The sequence below is a fragment of the Indicator indicator genome, chromosome 15 (genome assembly GCF_027791375.1).
Source record: "Indicator indicator isolate 239-I01 chromosome 15, UM_Iind_1.1, whole genome shotgun sequence".
Taxonomy (NCBI): Eukaryota; Metazoa; Chordata; class Aves; order Piciformes; family Indicatoridae; genus Indicator; species Indicator indicator.
In genome coordinates this window covers 2,899,446-2,916,261 of record NC_072024.1, presented here as the reverse complement: position 1 = coordinate 2,916,261, position 16,816 = coordinate 2,899,446, and the positions used below count along the sequence as shown (strand labels likewise).

Below are 16,816 nucleotides of genomic sequence, written 5' to 3'. Positions count from 1 at the left end.
TCAGCTGGAGTGGATCCAGAGAAGTGCAATGAAGTTGGTGAAAGGTCTGGAGAAGAGGTCTTGTGAGGAGCAGCTGGGGAGACTGGGAGTGTTTAGTGTGGAGAAAAGGAGGCTCCAGGGAGATGTACTCACTCTCTACAACACACTGACAGGAGGCTGGAGTAGGTGCTGGTCAGTCTCTTCTTCCAAGGAACAAGGGATAGGAGAAGAGGAAATGGCCCAAGTTGTTCCAGGGGAGGTTTAGGTTGGACAAGAGGAAAAATTTCTTCCCTAAAAGGATCCCCAGGGCAGTGGTGAAGTCACCATCCTTGGAGGAATTGAAAAGACACAAAGGTATGGCACTGAGGGACATGTTTAGACTTGGCAGTGCTGGGTTAACTGTTGGACTCAAGGGCTTTTCCAAGCTAAATGGTTCTATGCTTTTTAGGATCTCTTTCAATTCACAAATATAACAGCAGCACTGTTTCAGCACATTTTCAAAGACTGAAAAGAGAATCAGTAATTCATAAAGCTCTGGAAATTGAACACCAGGTTTTGCACACAGGAGCAGCCAGGTGCTCAAGGAGGGTAGTTTGGGCCACATAAGTCTTAAAATAATTATCATTCATTACAACAACTTTAGCCAAATCTGAGAGATGAAGAAATATTTCCCTACGCCATACTGCAGTAATGTACAATGCAGGCAAAACTGAACAGAATCACAGAATTGCTTTGGTTGGAAAATACCTCTTAAGATCATTGAATCCAACCAAGAGAAATATTTGAGGTAGATGTTCACAAAGAAAGAGAAAGATGTGGGTATCAATCCATACCATAGGGCCCAAAAACATTCCAATGATATTTCTTCCCCCCTTTCACTAATGACTGTTGTATTTCTGTTGAGCTGCTCAGCTAATGATGAAAAATCTTTTTCTAACTAGTGTTCAATCGAGTCTTTATTTGCATTCTGATTGTGTGCCCTATTTAACAAAGTTCCCTGTTAATTCTTATTAGATTCAGCCTCTACCTACAGTGTTCAGAAACCATTCTCAGCATCCACAGTTTGCTACAGGTAATCTCTGGGTTTTCTGAGGCTGATGAGAAAAGCAGCAGGGAGAGCACCGTTCAGAACTTACAATTCAAAGAGTTGAATTAAGCTGAGATCCTAAGGTTCTGGTAGCCTGAAATTCCCCACCTAATTTGCTCAGAAAAAAAAGAGAAATAAATTAATATTTGCCTACTGCATACAGTATTTACTTCTGGTTCTGTATTAATTTGCTAACAACAATTATAAGCATGCTGTAATTTTTGAGCATCCCAGAAGGCTTGCTGCTGCTGCTGCTGCTGCTGCTTAGCAGGAGTAAACAAAAGGAACAGGATTTACACTGAGGCAAAGGGAGAAGAGTGTTTAAACTCTCTTGCTCATGTATTACAAACTCCAAAGCAGAATTTATAAGGCTTTTTGATTATTAAATGGCAAATCACCTAACGCTGGGGCTTTAAAGAAGAGACAACAAATAATTGAGGCAGTCATTTTCCAGAGATCTTTGTGACAAAACAAAACCCAGAAAATGAAATCAGGATTTGTATGGCTCTAAGTAAACTATACAGCTAATTACAACACTAAAATCACCTCTACCTTTCCTTATGAAAAAAAAAAATAAAATAAAAGAGAAGGAACCTGGACTGCCTGGCTTTATATATAAAGCAATGAAACCCTGACATGTGACTTGAAGATTAATTATTTTAACTGAGGCTTTCCTTATTTCTGTTCTTATTTTATTGTGAAGCAATTATTATCTTTATGGACTCTCTTACTAGCTCTTTTTTTTTTTTCTTTAAATATTTGGTTAAGTTACTCTGCCATGAGAATAGGCTGAAGGAGCTGGGGTTGTTCAGCCTGGAAAGGAGAAGATTCCAAGGGGACCTGAGAGTTACCTTCCAATACCTGAAAGGATCCCTCAGAAAAGCTGAAGAGAGACTTTTCATAAGGGTATCTAGAGAAAGGACAGGGGGGAATGTTTTGAAGCTGAGGGAGAGTAGGTTTAGACTGGATTTTAGGAAGAAGTTCTTCAGTATGAGACCCTGGAACAGGCTGCCCAGGGAGGCTGTGGATGCCTCCTCCCTGGGGGGTGTTCAAGGCCAGGTTGAATGAGTAGCTGAGTCTAGTTGAGTCCAGCAGTGAAGGTCCTCAGCCCTCAGTCTCCTTTCCAGGGCACAGATATCTTCCTCCAATCCTGTTTGTCTCTCCCATCTTCTCTGCAGCATTGTCCAGATCTTCTTCAGCTTGTGTGCTCTGATTTATGTGGAACACTTGATTGCAGTTGAAGCATATGCATAAAGCCTTCAAACAATTCCCCAATCAATCACTTTTTACATTAGATGGTAAAATAAAGCATCACCATACCCAAACCAGGTCTGCCTCCTATTCCCAGTTTTAATGCCACCTCTCTAATGAGTATCCTGCTTCAGAATTATCAGAAATAGCTGAATTCCACCCTCCTTCATATGGCTCCCTGTAGAGTAGTGGAGTTATCATTGCCACATGCTCCTGTCCACCTTGGAGAGGGAATTCAGCTGCAGGAATCAAAAAGAAATGCCACAGCTGCCCAATCCCAGCTGTTCTTTTCCAGCTCTCTCTTCATGTGATCCCTCAATCAGGATCATCTAGCAGTACAGCTTCAGATCTTCCTTTGGGCAATTAACCTGCTTCTTTGGATCAAAGTCTTGGGAAAGAGGCTTTTGGGAGCAACACCACTTGTCCAGTGGGCAACTCTGAAAAGATTTTTTTTTGTTGCCCTTTGCTAAAGTGCCAGACTTTTCCCTGGCACATGCTGCAGATTTTAATAGAAAGAAAATACAACAAAGAAAAGGCACAAGCTTCATGCTCTGAACTCCCACAGTGGAGTCTGACACAGAGACATGTATGTTAGACACTTAGGAAGTGCAATGGGAGTTTTCTTCATCTCACTTCTAGCATCTCATGTGCCCATTGATGAAAAGAAAGAGTAGAAGGAAACATCTAGTGATTTATTAAATAAATTAGGAAAAAAAATAAAAAAGAAAATGCAAAGAATTAAAGCAAATTTGCAAGTCTAGACACCAGACTCATCATAAATTTATGTCTTGTTACTGCCTTCAGTAAAGAGCAGGACCCTCACGGAAAAACTGATTTTCTCAAGATGCTTTTTGATTGAAGCATTTTAATAAATGGGAAGTGCAAGGCCTTTTGCTTTGCCAGAGAGAGGTGCTATTCCCCCACCACCAGCTGAGGATCCCCAAACACTGCAGTGAATGCACACAAACATATGGGATTCGCTGCACTCGGAATTTGAATGAGGCCAGCTGAGGGAAAATCGAGAAATGAGGCAGGCTGCAAGAATGCATTAGTCATATACAGCACTTCCCATGCATTAATAATCACTAATCAGCAAATAGTCATCATTTAAATTGTTTTCTGGGGACTGGGCAAGAAGTATGTTTAGGGAAGGGGCCAATAGATTGTGCTCAATACTTGCTGGCTCTTAGACTTGCTTGTAGGAGACAGCTCCCTCCCATTTCTGTGATTCCCTGCTGGGAGTAAAGCTGCTCAGGGCTGTAAATTCTCTCTCCCATGCCACACTTCGAGGTTTTGCACCTGAGTTGTTTCCATTACTCAGGAAAGCTAGGAGAATGTTTGAGCACTAAATGAAAGCTGACTTTCAACAACCTCGTGCAAAGAAAATCACGAGTGGAGACTTCTAACAGGGTCGAAAATTATCTGGTGATTGCTGAGATCTTACAGCTGCCCCTTGGAGCCTCAAACTCCAGGAGATTTTCATGCTCCCATGTGAAATGCAAAGAACCAGCAGGTTTTTCTAATTAGAGGCTTGGGCCACAGCCATGTCTTGCTGCCAGTTTTCTGGGCAAGACCATTCTCCATCAGCCTTTTGAGCACTCATGGCCACCACCGCTTCTGGCATTCTGCTGCTCCACCTTTTAGAGTCAGATCCCCAAACTATGAACATTTTAGCAGGTTTTAAACTTTTCTTGTTGCTTGGGGAGAGAATTCTGTCTGGTGAGTGCTGTTGGAGCTAGAGAAATAAGGGGTTAAAAAAAAAATAAAGGCAATTAATCAGTAAACTGGAGAAGTCCTCAACCCACTGATCAAATACAACATCCAAACCACACTGCACTGTGAAAGAAGCATTTCAGCTTGAACCAATTTGAGAAGAAATGTGTCAGGGCAGTTCAGCAAACTTCAATGAAACATTTCAATTACCAGAATGTCAACACTGTTTGTTTAGCTTGTACTGAAACCTTCCAGAGCATCCATTAGTTTAAAAAAAAACCCCACAAAAATCTGCTTGGGGAGGAATCGAGACAAAATGGATTGAAAATTCCCAAATTTGCACTGCTCTGCTAACAAAGGAGGAGATTGATGTCACTTAACTTTTATTTAGCTGGAGTCAATATGCAGGCTGAGGTAGTTGTTTACTTTTTCTTGGCAGGCACATCCATCTCAAACGAGATGCCTAACTTTTAGATGAGCAAAGCTGGGGGAGATGAAAGCTACCCACAGTGCCTGAAAAAAAACCAAACAAACAAACACCCAACCCTACCTGCATTGAAGTCACACCAGGTAAGCAGCACAGGCAAAGAGAAGCTTTCTTGTTGTGCTGCTTAGTGCCACAAACCACCCTGTTTGCTGAAAATGGTAGGATAGGTATTTGTATGCTGGGAGCAAATTTCCTACAGACCATGTTTTCTTATGCTATTCCCAGCTGTCTACAGCAATGCAGCTGGGTGAGTAGAAATGGGATATTAATATTACTATTATTTTACTTTTTTTTAAGTCTGGGTTTTGAAGCCTGGATTAAGTCTAGCTCCATTTTTTTTTTATCCTTCTCGCTTTTCTACCACAAGAAGCTTTGCATAGCTTTGATGATGTGCCTTAACCCTCCTCTCTTATCAGAAGTCCGTTTCCTATTTGAGTTTTTAAATCAAGCACCTGAAGTGTGGGCAGCAGCAATCAGAGCAATTCCAGCTATCTTAGACACTATCTCTGTAAGTCAACATGAATGCAAATTCAGCTTATCTCTTGCTGAAATTCTGATTTTGCTCAGGGAACCAATGGCATTGATTCCACATCTGCTAAATTTGATTAATCACTTCACTCCCATTCCTTGCTAACAAATAGATTGGCAGAAATCAAAGGCATGGATTTACCTGCCTGCTTCAGTGCTTGGTCTGTACTTACATGATGATATGAAAACTCCAACAAAAGCTGAGGCTGCTGTGTAGAATTGCTTTGGTTTTTCATCTCTCAGGCCACACATTACTACATATTCAGTGTTAACCAGGCAAAAGCCATCATTACACCTGTCCTGAGTGAATGCTGAGAGCTGCAAGGAGCTTTCTGTGTTCTAGCTAAAAATATCTTATGCTCAAATTACAGTGGTCTTGGATTCTGTATGAAAGAAAATAGGGTATGGCAAAACACGGATGGAAGCACATAAATACATAATATATTCATGGAATATTTTGTTTTCTGTTGTCAGCATTGATTGTAGGCACAAATATGCAAGCATTTGCCCATGCTTCCTTCTGAATAGCATCACTGAATAGAGGAGGAACACAAACAGAGAGCAGAAATGTTTGGTGATCCAGAAAAAACTGTGATACTGGTATAAGAAAAGTTTTACAACCAAAGGGTTCCCAGAAAATCCCTCAGAAGGACTTGAAGTACCTTCAAGTCTTTCCTTCTGTGTGTTTTCCATGTTCTTTCTTCTCCTCCAAGTTGAGAGCAGAGGGGGGTGGAAAGCATACGAGTGAGAGATGAGGAGGGAGATATAAGGATAAGGAAGAATGAGCACAGATGAGGGGAAATAAAAAAGCAATCTATTATTTTTCTTCTTAATCTCATCTTGCTTTGCTTTCCCCCTTTCTTCTGCCTTGGTTATCTTCCCATTTGAAGTCAACCCACTGCAGAGTAATGCGAAGGCAGAAGGGGACCCCCATTGCTACTTGACCCAAAGAAAAGCTGGCAGGCAACAGACAGAGAGTATTAGTGCAGAGGAAGACATAAGAGAAGGACTTTTCCTTTCTTTTCTTTCTCCTTAGAGAGTTTGCTAATGGAACAAGCCAATAAACCTAATTTCATCATGTATTGCTGACTAGCTAATGCAATAGTGTTTAGCACATCAGAAAGAGTGAGCATCATGTAAGCAAATGAACCATATGTTCCCAGGTATAAAAAAAGAATGACAACCTGCATGATGCTGGATTTATTACCATTCCCCTCCTCTGTGACACCTCTCTAATACAATTTTCCATTGTCCCTGCTCAGCTCCTGGGAACCTTGCTAAGGTGAGCCTTCCTGAGGGGCTGCCCTACGTGCTGAGGTGTCCCCAGCAATCTGTCACTCTTCCATGTCATACAGAGCTGCAAATAAACTAAAGCCCAGTGTATGTCAGCCTTGTGGCCTCTCTCCCTTCCAGAACATGTTCTGCTTCATGCACATATTCCGATTGATCTTCAGGATTTGATCCAAAGTCAGCTAAGCTCATTGGAGTTTCTCCATTGATTGCAGCAAGCTGTGAATCAAGGTTCCTAATTAGGGGTTTGCACCAAAAAAAAAAAAAAAAAAAAAAAAAAAGGAGAGAGAGACTGCAACCTTCTGTGCTTCTCTTTTAGTCTGAGTTGTAGTCCATGCACATCGTTACCGTTGTGCTATTCTGGGATGCATACAGAAGTACTGCTGCTGAATGAAAAACCTGCTGCACAAACATCACAGAAAAGAGACTTTCTGATCCCAAAAGTTTTCAGCCTATGAGCAACATTAAAGGTAACAGATAAGTCAGAATATGTTGTGGAGGGGATGTAAGTAGCAGCACTAAGGTACTGATTAGCACGACAGGCACAGGGACTCCTGCCAGTCATGCTCTTGGCATGAGGAACAGAGTCTTCTAGGGATGGGATTCTGGGCTTATTTTGAGTGGGAAGGGTCATGTGAGTGAAAGCATAAAAATACCACCTTGAAAACATGGCTAATGCTTGGCTGACACAAAGTGTTTGCAGGAGGATGCTAACACCACTTGTTTAGCCATGGGGCTTTATTATACATACTAATATTTCATTACTCCTACCGCAGGTGATCCTGCTCTGGCAGGGAGCTTGGACTCGATGATCTTTTGAGGCCCCTTCCAACCCCTAACATTCTATGATTCTGAGATTCAGTGATGAGAAGTCAAAACATTTCCAAATTTTTTAGTGAGAGGAGGAGCTGCTTAAGGGCTACATGGGAGTGGTAGAATCTTGCACATTAAAAAGACAACGAATTTCTATGCTCTGATCTTTTGAGCAAGGCTTCACTGAACAGTTCCTATCATTATCAGTGAAAATAGCCCAGTGAGGATTGCCCACAAGTTGCCCAGCCAACAGGTGCAAGATGCTAGAGCAGAAGACATGAGGGCAAGGGCTGAAAGAAGCTGAAGTGGGTGAAGATGAACACTGTTCATCTTCAGAGTCTATCTGTTCTGGAGTTGTGTGCACATGAACATCCAGTCCAGGGTTTCTGAAAGCAAGCCAGTGCCATGCTGTGTTCCTGGTGTCACTTACTTGTTGCCAATGCAGAATCCTTTAAAGTTAACAGCAGGTTTCATTGTACTTTTCTTTTTGAAATATGTTCTGCCAAGCAGGGAGGGAAGAAGATTCCTGTAAGTGCATTAAACTCCCACACAGAGGGTAATTCAGGGCCTCAAGTACCATTTAAATTCTACCTAAGTCCCATATTAAGGGCTTAGTTTTACATCTGGAGCAAATTTGGGGGTGTGAATGGCTGTGTCTGAACTCCTAACAATGTCTGAATTGTCAAGATAATGATTAATGTGGGGATTAGGTTGAATAATAGTGTGGGCATCCCATCCTCTGCTGAAAGAACTTTTGCCTGGTGTAGCAGAGTTGTAAAGTTTGCATAGAAACAGGAAAACTTGTAGGCAAGTACTAAACCTGGAAAGCTTTTTCTTTGCCAAGTCAGTTTATTTCCTACCTGAATCCTCAGCATGGAATTTCACAAAGTCTGGTTTCTGATCCCTTCCTTCTAAGTGCATTGCTTTATCACTAATTTTTTTTTATTCTAATGTTCAGAGTAATGAATGTTCAGAGTAATCAATGTAAGGCTACACAAGTTTGGTCTTCAGTTATGTCCTGTCCACAAGGCAGACTCATAACCAAGGAATCTTTCTCTTTGCCTGGACATGCTAAGGAATAGTTCTTGTCTCAGTCCAGGATTGTGCAACAGCTCTCCTCTCCTAACATCCACTGCTTAGATGCAGGTTTGAAACAGGACAAGAACAGACATGGGGAAGATAAGAACCATAACAGACCACATCTTGTAAATATGACAGGAGACCAAGGCCTCTCTTCTTTGAGGGTAACAGAGCACTGGAGCAGGCTGCCAAGACAGATTGTAGAGTCTCCTTGTCTGGAGAGATTCCAAACCTACCTGGACATTGTGATCCTGGCAACCTGCCGTGGGTGATTCTGCTTTAGCAGAGGGGTTGGGCTGGATGATCTCCAGAAGTCCACCTCCACCACGCTGGGATTCTGTGTAAAGAACAAAAATGGCCATTCTTGCTTACTGCAGCAGGGTGAGGATCAGCAGGCTCACAGGCAACTAGCACATGGATTTAGAAAGCTGAAAGGACCAAAACATGACAAGCAACATTTTGGATGGTTGCTTACTTGCTTGTTTTACTTTGTTCCCTCACTAGACTTTGGCACATCTTTCTTTCCCATACACACACAGGTGCTGCTGCCCAGTATTCCCCAGCTGCATGTTTTAAGCTATATTCCCACAATGGGTTTAAACAGATGTCTACAGACATGGTTATTTTGTCAATGTTTCTCCATGTAAGAACCATGTAAGTCACCATGTAAGAACATCTGCCACGTGTTTAATACTTGAGTATACTAAAGACAGGGCAAAAAACCTTTTGCTATTTGATTTTAAAGGGAGTAGCATCTCCTGAAAACTCCATATTCAGTCTGGAAGCTTTATGATGGAGCATAAATCAGTTCAGATCTCTGTATATATTAGCATAGAATAAATATTTGTGGTCCCAAATAGCAAAGACTTTATGCAAAAAAATAATATTCCTTTGGAGGAACAGAGGGGAAATAAGAAGGAATAGAGTTCTAGTGTCACCTTCTGTCATTGTTGTTAGTATTATTAGGCTGAGGGAGCTGGGGCTGTGCAGCCTAGAGAAGAGAAGACTCCAGGGGGACCTTAGAGCTGCCTTCCAATACCTGAAGGGATACTATAGGAAGACTGCAGAAGGACTTTTCGTGAGTGTGTCTACAGACAGGATAAGGGGGAATAGTTTGAAGCTGAGGGAGAGGAAGTTTAGACTGGATCCTAGGAAGAACTTCAGTATAAGGCTGGTGAGACTCTGGTATGGGTTGCCCAGGGAGGTTGTGGATGCCTCCTCCCTGGGAGTGTTCAAAGCCAGACTGAATGAGGCCTTGAGCAGCTGAGTCTTGTTGAGAGGTATCCCAGGCCATGGCAAGTTGGAGTAGATGATCTCTAAGGTCCCTTCCAGTTTAAGCCATCCCAGGATTCCATGACTGTTTTCTAAAGTGTTTCTCATATGACTCTTCAGCTAGATTGTGTAATTTTGTTTTGATCCCCATAGTTAACACACAGTTTAATGGTGATTATTTTATTTCCAGTTAATTGTCAGTCAACTCTGAAGCTCATTTGTATCAGCGTGCAGATAAGGAAAATCTTCTTTTAAGCACAGTTTATTAAATGGCAACGCCATTAGCATACAAATTACACTCAGAATAGGATAAACAGGTACAGAGATCATTAACATAGAACACAGACACTCAGATCTCAGATGGGACTCAGTGGGACCTTTTCAAAAATACCAGAGCTGTCAGCAGCAGGCACAATTCATTCACTCAGTCAAACTTGATTCACATTTACATCTGCACAAATCACTGCTGAGGCTGAGTCACCGGAGAGCTGGGCTCCCTGTCTCTGCCCCTCACTTAGTTCCCTTTGTACTTCCCTCCCTACTGTTTAACTCAGCATCTCTCATACTCCTCAGTCTTTGTGAAATTAGTCAGTTGCTGCCTCAGTGTCCACTGACATCTCTGAGGAAGCTTGCAAACAAACTCTCTTCTCACAGCCTGTGAAATCAAGAGTGGCTCTGCTCTTAGGCAACAAAGTGAGGCCAAGAAAGCAGGGCTTCAGATAGGATTTCTCAGATAACAAAGATTACTTTGCCTCTGGTTTCATCAGGCCCAAAATGCTCCCTTTTGATCTGCACAGTGCTATGATGACGACTTCAGTGACATTGTGAGGTGTCAGATGCTTGATGTTGGAGGCAGACTGGAGAAGAGGAAATATTTACAGTAAGAATCAGGGTTACTTCATTCAGCTAGGAATGATTTTGTGCCCTTGAAGGGATAGCTACCCCACTGGCAGGGCTGGAATGTGCAGAAGTAGCCTTGCTTCACCCCCAATTTTACACCAAAGACATTTGCTGTGTTGAATCCATGCAATTCACATCCACGAATTAAAATCACACAAACTGGCTGAGCTGTGCAGCAGGACACAAAAATCACCTCTGCTGCACTTTACAATCTAATGAGTTGACAGCTCTTGCTTTTCTCAGCTTTTATTTCTCCATCAGCCTTTGTTAAATACATATTATTCTTTCCTGCTCTTAAGATCAAAGCAAACAGCCATCAACAATCTTTTGTTCACACGAGACAGGACTTTTGAAGATGAATTGTTTGGCCTGGTTAATTAAAAGCTGTAGCTAACATCCCTGCTTGATTTCTCAGGTTCTTTACTTAAAAAAAATAGAAATAGTAATGTGTGACATTTTTAATGAGCTCTCACCAGCCTCATGTCTTCTGCAGAAACGTTTCAAACCCTTCTTTTGGATCATGACACAAAGTTTGGGCTCCAGCAGATCCTGGGTAGGCTGTTTGCTTCCTCTTCCTCCATACAATGCTTATCTTGTGTGCTAATGGAGTCACCCAGATAGGGCATGGCTGTGGATCAATCCAGTAGGATGAGTAGATGGAAAGCAAACAAAAGGACATCAATTAGCCTGTGCTTAAATGAACCAGGGAGAACTTCTCACAAACTGCTGTGGGACTATAGGTTTGCAGAGGCTCAAAGGGCTTTGGATTAATCGATGAATCCAAATGAATCTAATGTATCTTTAGATCTTATCAATGCCTTCAGTAGCTAAAGGGCGGGGGGCAAGAGAAGGGTGCCAGACTCTTCTGTGGTGCCCAGTGAGAGAACAAGAGGCAAAGGGAAACTAGAGCACGCATGGTTCCATCTGAACTTGAGGAGAAACTTCTTTGCTGTGAGGGTGCTGGAGTCCTGGAGCAGGGTGCCCAGAGAGTCTCCTTCTCTGGAGACATTCCAAACCCTCCTGGACACTGTGATCATGGGCAACCTGCTATGGCTGACCCTGCTTTAGCAGGGGGGGTGGACTAGATGATTCCAAGAGGTCTCTTCCATGCTCATCATTGTGTGATTGACTCCTGAAGACAGATCTCATCCTGTACAGAAAGGCACCATCTCTACATCCAAAGCATGGCTTCCAGGTCACTCAGTACTGGGACAGGACTGTGGTACCTGCCCTGCATCCTCTGTCAGGGGCACCCTGCAGATGGAAACTTGGCCATACATATCTGTGAACTGGGCTTTAAGGGCAATGCTGTGGTCTGTTGATCCATATGAAGTGAAGAGAATCCAAGAAATCCATTTTTTTTTTTTTTTTTTTGCAGAGAAAGTTCCCAGGCTGGTCACACATGGAATGTATGGTTTATTTCTGAGTACCTCCAATTAGCCCTTGTGTGCAGGAACTTTTTAAGGGTTTATGTAAGTGGATTTTCATCTCTTCTTTTCCTCACAGCAACTTGGCTTAATTGAGCTCCTTACCCAGAGGTAGCACCTGTGTGATTCAGGCAGGAACAGAGATGTCAGCACCAGCCTGATAGAAATTGCAGTGTTTTGTGAGTCAGAGATGCAAGTTCAGAGTCAGGCTTATACTTAATCCCTTGCTGCAACAGGGCTTTATGAACACCTGTGTCCTGAGCAGCTTGTGTAGTTTTTCCTACTCCTACTCCTTTCACAGGGATAAATTTATCAGATCCGCTGCAGAACTTTTGCTTTTTTGTCCCTCAACAGGCACTCACTTAAGGAGAGCAGTCCAGTGTTCCAGGCAGACAAAATGTTCTACTTGTGGTATATTGGACAAGCTAAACTTTTCTGTCTGTCATAGCACTTGGAATTACCTTATCTCCTGATGCAAAGGCTAAAAATTATATTCTCCAGCCTTCACCTAGTCTGAAATGTTGTGAAAAGTAACAGTTTTCAGCCAGCCTCCCAGCAGGTGAGACAAGCGTTTCACAGCTTCTTCCTCAGTCGCTCCTTAGAGCTTGATCTGAAGCCCATTAAAGGAAATATTCCCCTTGCCTTTAGAATCATAGCTCCATTATTTGAAAGACAAATGGAAGAGGATAAAGTGCAGCCCCTCTGAACCTACCCATGGTGTAAAGTCGTGGCTCTTAGGAGGTTTATGACACCAGGGTCAGTATTTCACACTGCTCTTTGTTTTTTTGTTTTTTTTTTTGTGCATTTGAGATGCATCATCTTGATTTTCTGCTGTGCTCTGCTTTCTCATCCCACTCCTGACATGGACCTCAGTAGAGCTGGAAATTATTCACTTCGGGTGTTTTTGGTTTTTTGGGTTGTTTTTTTTTTGGGGGGGGGTTGTTTTGTTTTTTTTTGTTTGTTTGTTTGGTTGGTTGGTTTTTCTTTTTGTTTTTTTGTAATTCCCTTCCCTGGTAACTAATTGCTTTGGAGTCCTTTGTGCTTTGACATAAATTCTGCCTGAGTCTCTTATTTACTGCTGGCTGCCTAATTGTCTTCAGGTAGCCTGACCTCTGTTTCAGACACCTCTGAAGCTTTTATTAGCTCCTTGTTTCTCTTTGCTAAGCTGGTTTTGATCCATTGAAAGAGCCATTCCATCCTCAGCCTGCCCAGCCACTGAAATATTTGTTTCAGAACAAGCATTACTTCAGATCAAACATTACCTTGTCAGCTCTTGAGTGGGTACAAACTGCTCTTAGAGGATAAATCAGGAGGCTTCCAATTATTCAGGTCTCAATTCCTAATGAAGAACACAGAGCAAGGCAAGACTTGTGAGGAGCAGTTGAGGGGACTGGGGTTGTTCAGCCTGGAAAAAAGGAGGCTGAAGGGAGACCTCATTGCTTTCTACAACCCCCTGAAAGAAGGTTGGAACCAGGCATGGGGACTATCTGTTCTCCCAAGAAACAAGCAATGGGACACAAGAAAATGGCCTCAGGTTGCACCAGAGGAGGTTTAGGTTGGATATCAGGAAAAATTTCTTCACTTGAAGAGTGGTCAGGCATTGGAACAGGCTTCCCAGGGAGGTGGTGCCGTCACTATCACTGGAGCTGTTAAAAAAAAACATGTAGAAAGGGCACTTTGGGGCATGGTTTAGTGGGCATGGTGGTGTTTGGTTGATGGTTGAACTTGCTGAATTTAGAGGTCTTTTCCAACCCTAATGATTGTATGATTCTATGACTAACCTTCAGTGAAACAGCACTGACCAGAAATCCACTAAACACGGAGCCTCTGTATTCAAAGCAGCAGCCCTTTATTATACTGTATCTTTAAAAACTACTTTTCCCAGTTTCTTCACCTATATAGGTCACTTCTGAGGAGCAGGGTTGTCTTCTTTTGCCTCATGCACACCTCTGGTTTCTGATTTGTACCTAGAGCTCTTAGGTACAACTGCAATAAAAAATAACAGGGCATCAACATTTGATGGGGGAAAAGGCACCACAGAGGCTTGTTATAACTTATGGCTCAGGTAGCCAATTTATGAACATTTCCTGATTCACGCTTGGATCTCCTTTGACACTGATGAAGCCACCATATGCTAGGTAACCACTCAATTGAATCAACTATTTTATCATCTGCACTTCATATTGAGGGTGTTTTCTGCTGGCTGGTGCAAGGCAATGTGAGGAAATGCATCATTAATGCAAAGAGAATTGCAGAGGCAGAAGAGGAGCACTTGCAAATATTGCTTCATATTTAAACTTGCCTTTGGAATGCTCTCATCAGGTGTGTCCCCATGCTGAGAGGGAGATGCACCCCCCACAGGCCAGCAGAAGGAGGGAAGTGATCCTGTACTGGGCACTGGTGAGGCTGCACCTCAAAAACTGGGTTCAGTTTTGGGCCCCTTACTACAGGAAGAACATTGATGGACTGCAACATGTCCAGAGAAGGACAGCAAAGTTGGTGAAGGGCCTGAACAACAGGGCTGGTGAGGAGTGGGTGAGAGAACTGGCATTGTTTATTCTAGAGAAGAGAAGGCAGAGGGGAAACAACATTGCTCCCCACAGCTCCCTGAAAGGGGGTTGGAGTGAGGTGGGAGTTGGTCTCTTCATCTAGTACCAGGTGATAGAAGGAGAAGAATTTGTGCCAGGGGAGGGTTAGGTTGGAGATCTGGAACAATTTCTTTACTGAAAGAGCTATCAGGGATAGGAACAGGCTGCCCAGGGAAGTGGTGGAGTCCCCATCCCTGGAGATGTTCAAGAAACATGTAGCCATGGCACCTGGGGATATGAATTAATGGCCATGGTGGTCTTAAATTGAGGGTTGGACTTAAATGTCTTGGATGTGTTTGCCAACTGAAACAGTTCTATGATTTTGAGGAACAGTGTCATGAAGCCAGCAGCAAAGCTTACTTCTTTCATGCTTACTCATCCTTCCTTATCTATAAAATCTCATTTAGTTGATACATCATTACATTGAAGACTTGACTTTGCTGCTTGATATTTTCCCTCCTCTCCAGTTTAATGTGGATATATGATGGATTATTAAACCCAAACTTATTTTCTCATTTTACTACAAATTGCACATGAACAACTGCTGCAGTACCTGGTGATTATTGCCAAGGAAACATAGATTTTTCATTCAAGCCTAAATCCCTTCCCCTCTCAGCTCCACACCCAAGTAACAAAGTGCTTGGCACCATGGGGACATCTGAGCTTTTCTCATAGCTAAATCATAGAATCACAGACTGGTTTGGGTTGGAAAAGATCTTTAAAGCTCATCTAGTTCAACCCCCCTTGCATCAGCAAGGACATCTTCAACTAGAGCAGGTTGCTCAAAGCCCCCCAGACAACTCTGAGCTGGAATGATTCCAGTGATGGGGCATCTCCCACCTCTCTGGGTAACCTGGATCAGTGTTTCACTACCCTCTCTCTCTCTCTCTCTTGTTTTATATATATATATATATAAAACAACTCTCTCAGCCTGTCCTCAAAGCTGAGGGGTTCCATATCCACCCCTGCCCTGCTCAGGAGCAGATCTTTCAGCAGAGTAAGGTCAGACAGCCATGGGAGCCATGAAATTTGGGTGATGTTAAACCCCCAAATCTAGTGCTTCTTTTCATCAGCTGAGAGGCTGGGAGCATGTAACAGGAAGCAGAACAAGGTCTAATGTGTGTTACACATCCAGCTACAAGCATATGAGTAGCAGCAGCAAGACACTCTGATGGTTTTCTGTGTTTAGTGGCTATGATATTGCTGCCAGCTTCAACTCCTGCTCTTGTTATTGTTCCTTTCCTTTAATAATTCATTACATCATCCAGTCTGGTGTTGTTAGGGATAAATATTAACTACCCAAGCTGTGATGCATGAATTAGAGGTTTTCTTTTGTGAAAAAGGCTTCTTGTATTAGATTTAAATGTCAATTAAAAGAGGAAGATTAAAAAAAAAGCAAAGGATAATGGCATGCTTCTGTGAGTGGCAGAATGGATGAAGGCTGCTTTCCTGTTGTGTCTTACAGCTGGATGCTCTCAAATGTAAGAAAGTGGCATTGGAGTGCAGCTCTTCCCATCTGAAGGTTTCAACTTCAGGTCTTTGAGCCCAGTGTTCTACTTCTAAAGTCAGAAATAACTAATCAAGAGCTTCAACATACAATCAGAGAATCATTAAGGTTGGAAAAGACCTCTAAGATCAAGCCCAACCATCAACCAACACCACCATGTCCCAAAGTGCCATGCCTGCATGCTTTTGAACACTTCCAGGGATGATGACTCTACCATCTTCCTGGGCAGCCTGTTCCAATGCCTGACCACTCTTGCAGGAGAGAAATTTTTCCTAATATTCAACCTAAACTTCCTCTGGTGTAACTTGAGGTCATTTCCTCTTGTCCTATCTCTAGTTACTTGGAAGAAGAGACCAACCCCCATATCACTGTGACCTCCTCCATCCACCTCCTACTTCTCTTACTACATCTACCACGTGCCAACAGATGGACAGAATAACTGACACAAAATTAACAAAACATTTCAGGATGATCTTATTTTCTGTCCAAAAGGTCCTTTCTTACCTAACTCAGTTTTTCATTTGGGAATTCTCTACCTTTGACAGAGCTGTTCAGTATATTTGTGAAGAAAATTCCCCAACCCTGGAGTGTTTCCCTTGTGTGTAAAAGCAACAAGGTGCCAGGCATGCAGAGAAAGCTTACCTGTGGAAAACATATGCCATAACCTAAGCATCCTAAAGTATCTCCTTGACATGAAGAAGCATATGAACAAGCTTAGAAATTAATTTTGTCCATAAAACCCAAGAGTGATCCTGAAATTTCTACTAAATGCAATTTAGCCAATGCTCTGCAAACTGATGTAAACAACATAGTGACTAATAAGGGCTTTTGAAGGCCCTAGGAGGCAGAGATAGATTTGATTTGGCTCCTTGGCTTGTGAGATGGCATTTCAGC

At 42.5% G+C, this 16,816-nt stretch overlaps 1 protein-coding gene across 1 annotated transcript in view; it reads left to right on the top strand.

The window, feature by feature from the left end:
* The window catches only part of CNTN6 (contactin 6), a 117,010-nt gene that overhangs the window by 69,804 nt on the left and 30,390 nt on the right, over positions 1–16,816 (top strand). The gene's annotated exons all lie outside the window — the stretch shown is intronic.